Consider the following 4,963-nt stretch of genomic DNA (forward strand, 5'->3'; position numbering starts at 1 on the left):
TTGCAATTAAGTACGAGGTAAAGGTTGTAGCTACCGAAGCAGCAAAGATGTTAAATTTTAAAATTCCACAAATATCTCGATACCACAATCTAAAAATATTGCATTGCTATAAAATTAAATAACTAACACTTTTAATGCCATTTTATTATTTAAAGCACATATGTGCAGTTCCTATTGGATTCGAATGTACCAGAAACTCTCGACGCTTACATAAGCCTATTTCTCAAAATGGAATGACACATTAAAGATTTTTGCCGATAAATTATAAAATTTTGCTATTATAAATAAAAAATAAAAGCATCTGTTTATGAAAATAAGCTTTCAAACTTCTTTCTAACGCAATTTCTTCGTTTCCCTTCGTTATGTAAACATTTGAATTGATCCGTTCCGTTTCGACTTCGTGGAATTCGTACGCTCATTGGCTATTTGCTTTCCGCAGGTAAACTATATTTTGCTATTTATCGCTTAGTTTGGGAGTGATACAATCAAAATAAAATAAAAAACAGTTGTCATAATATTTCGAGCATTAGCATTAGTCGAAAAACAGAAAATTCTAAAATATAATGCGTAATTATCTCTTTATTACATCTCACACTCATCCCGCCCTGCATCTTTTCATGTCTAAATTTTAGTCACTTATTTAATGTCTTTCTCCTAACGTCAGTCATTCGCAAAATAAACTCTATTATTTATTATTCTGGTGGTAATCGACAAACAGTAATTCTCAAACGATGTACTAAAAAAGGTGTCCAAATTCATAATGGGATACAAAATGCAACTGAAATTTAATTATTAATATTTTGTAAAGGTTTGTTATATTTTATTTTTGATAAGTCTTGGTTACTTTCCCCCTCCCAGAGTTTGTGATGATCAATATTTTACTTACCTTTTATTCTCATAATGCTTTCTATTTAATTCTGATTTAATATCACTATATAATTTTTGTTCCTTTTGAATTATTTCATTTTTAAATACTTTAAAAAATTTTAAAACTTATTTAAATTCAAAGTAGTGAATGTTCTTCAATTTTTTAGAAAATAATTTTCACATCATTAGAATTCCATGGCCTCTTTTTACATTTTTAACAAATATAAATATTTTTGGATGTGTTAACTTTTACACAAAACTGATAATGTATTTTTACATTGATATAATTTCAGTCTTAAAATAAGGCTCTTACAATATTTGGTATCTTTTGCTTTCTCATAAAAATAAAAATACTTCCATCATATCATCCTTTAATCAAAAAAGAACTATTCTATGATAATTGCCATTAATTAATTTATATATATGTCTGATCTTATGATAAAACCTATTTTTTAAGGGTTACATAAAATATTTTGAAAGTCTTTTGAATTAGTTTGATGCAGTTTAAAAACATAAATTTGATTATTTAGTGAAGATTTAAATTTTTTTTAATTGCTTTTATTACAAGTAATTTTCAGAAGAAATGCTTATCACCTAAAATTATTACTTGTAATAAAAGAATGAAAAAGATTGTCTTACTATTTAAATATATAATGTACATATAGTGAGTATAAAATAGTACTTTGGTTATGAAAATTTATCATGCAAAAACTATAAAAGATACATTTCCTTTGAAAATTTTATTATTAAATCTGCTATTAGAAAAATTAGTTTTGCAAAGTTCAAAGTGCTCTCTTTTTCTCTCTCCCTTAGAAAACTATCAAGAAACTACTTATTATAAATTGTCCAATTTTTAATATGTAATGCTAGATACAGCATCTGTTGTCAAAACCTTCAATACTTGATTATCCCAAAATGGTATAACAAACAAATATAACAACGTCTATACTCTTCTTGAAGAGTATTGTTTTTTTCTAAGACAAAGGGATTGTTTTTTTCTTTACATTTCATTCACTCTTGCATGTATGGATTACCTAGATCACTTGTTTAAGGATATAATATATATATGTGTGTGTGCGTGCAGGTCCAAATATATTTCTTAATGTAAATCTTAATTCCCTGATTTTATCTTAATTTACCCCACATTAACTTCATTCTAAGAGTTCACTTATTTTTTTTTATCTAATTCCCACTTTTTTTATTTAATTACTGCTACCATAGACTAAACAAAATTGGTAATGATGTCATTTTGATGCCAGAAACAAAAGGATAAAAATCCTTAACCCTTGCACACCTTTTCAAAAAAAGACACCCCAGATTCCTTTGCTTAAATCGATATGTGGCAAAGAAATCCCTATCAGAATCTTATAGCAAAATCATTCAAGGGATTTCTTTGTTCTTAAACAGATATCAATTTATCCTTGCTTCTCTCTTATACAAATTATGCCTCCCATGATAAAATAAAATGAAGTTACAATTTCTAAATTTTTTTTTCTTTTTGATGATGCATCTGCAAAATTATGTTTATATCTATGCCCTTATATATAAACTTTATTAACAGAATCATACAAAAAATTATATTGTCATCTTCAACAGTTATTTTAAAAATCATTAAGTTAACAGTAACAATCAGTATAACATTTTATGTTCACCCTGTGTTATAGAAAGCCTCAGTTACAGCTTTATTCATTTATTTTAATACAAAACACAAACAGTAATATAAAAATAGTCAAATAAAAATTTATTTCCATTTATTGCAAATGTATTATTTAACATAAAACATCTATTATTGATGCTAAAGGTAAGAAATGAAAGATTATTTTAGAACAGCATGTTAAAAGATTTATTAAAGAAAATGAAATTTTTTTTTATAACTTCATTTATATATCACCTTCACATAGATTTTTTCTATCTAAATGAGTTCTCCATTATTTCTGTACAAATTATATATATATATATATATATATATATATATATATATATATATATATATATATAAATTCAAACAGTTTCTCCGATTTTCTTATTAGAAACTTGAAAAATAAGACTGAAATCAACGAAACATTTCAAAAATCTCAAGAGTTATCTATTTTTTAAAAAAATAAATCTAATACTACAATTCTAAATTAAATCTAATACAAAATTTTCCTAAAGCTTTCAAATTTTATTAATATAAATTTATACATTTTTAACCCTTTTAAATATTCTTCATTTGTAACTGCTATTCAGGCTTGAAATCTCAACTAAAACCCCAACTTTAGAAAATAAATAAGATGAGAATTAAATTTTTGAAAAAATATTTGGATATGATTTTCTCAACTATTATTGAATGATAAAATGCCAAGTGTGATCAAAACTCAAAAGATTACAAGTTCTGCTTCAAATTGCAAATGTTTTTATAGCTAATTCTGCCAGAGTGCCTACTTAGAAAAAGGCACTAATATAATTAGGAAAAAAAATAATTATCAGTTTTTAATGATTAGTAGCTTTCAACATATTTTTTTAAATGTAAAAATATATGTTGAATCTATAAAGAACCTAATATTTATTTTAAGATGCAGTTACTTGCTTCCATATTGTCTTTCTGCCACACTTACTTATTTAATAATAACAAATAACCAATATTCGTCTGCAAAGTGTATTTTTATTACAACAACAATTGTATTGCAGCATGCATCAAATCCAAAGAACATTAAAAGAAAATAGAAAAGGGATTTCACTAAAAATTTTTGGTATAGCCTTATTTCTTCATTGGTGCTAAAGGAATTTCCATGCCCAGATTTTAACTCTTTCTTTTTTTAAAAACTATGATTGGCCATGACTTTGCATAATTGTATTGATGTGTCTGGTTACCAAACATCCATTATACTTCACAAGTATAATATGAAATAAAAGCATTAGAAAACCAGTAATTTCTGAGGAAATATATATGTTCTGCCAATGAATAATGTTACCTCAAAGGCTTTCTTTTTATGAATAGGAAGTGAAATAATAAAAATAAGGGAGAAGCCTGGATGACTTTTATTCCAGGATAATCCAGAATTCTAAATTATATATCTATAATTTTTGCTGTCTCTTCAATCAAAAACTTTATTTCCATTACATAATTTAAAAAATACTTTTTACATAATATTTTGGTTATTTTAGAAGTTAAAAAAATATCAATCTTGATCTTCCAAGATTAAAAAAAAAAAAGAAAAGAAAAGAAAAGAGAGCAAAATGTTCCTCATAATTTGTAACAAATATTAAATAGAATCATACATTCCAATAAAAGGCACAATTCTTTTTACAAAATCAAAATGTCATATGCAAGATTACAATCATATGCAAGAATTTGAGACGAATCCTTAATCAATGTGCTCTCAAATCAAAACAGAAAAAAAATCTGAAATTAAATTTGATCTAACTTTAAATACTTGAATAAATATGCCAGAAGAAAGGTTATCATATTTATGTAATAATAATTTGTATTTGTCCAAATATATATCCGAATGTATAGTGAAGCACCATTTCAGACTCAATCTTTTTAAGAACCTTTCTTTGACAAATAATTAAATAATTCATTTCAGATATCAGTGACATTTAGACTTAGTCAGTATTTTCCAAGGCTATTATTTCATTAGTGTTTCTAATCCATGTTTCAAACATTAAGAAAATTTCTTATTCAGCAAAATGCTGCAGACGGAGCATCACTTTACAGTTGTTCCTTTCTTTCATATTGAAGGTAATCTCTTTGGAAGAGAAAATTATAAAATACAAACCATAATGTTTGCTGTTTGATTTTCTGAAATATAGATTCTTATGCTATAAAATTTAAATCATAATTAATTTCCTAATTTTTATCTTCAAATAGACCATGCTTTCATTCTAAAATGTTCTCTTACTTTTTGATCCAAATTCCAATTTTTTTATTTAATTATTTCTAACACACTTAATAAAATTGCTGACTCTTTGGTTCTCATGCTTTGAGCAAAGGGATAAAAAGATGCATCAGATTCCCTTACCTAATTCATAAACCTAAGTCGTAATTCCCTTACCTAAGTTACCTAAGTCATGGTAAAGAAATCCCTATCAGAATCTCATTGTAAAATTACTG

The sequence above is a fragment of the Argiope bruennichi genome, chromosome 9 (assembly GCF_947563725.1).
Source record: "Argiope bruennichi chromosome 9, qqArgBrue1.1, whole genome shotgun sequence".
In the NCBI taxonomy this organism is placed as follows: Eukaryota; Metazoa; Arthropoda; class Arachnida; order Araneae; family Araneidae; genus Argiope; species Argiope bruennichi.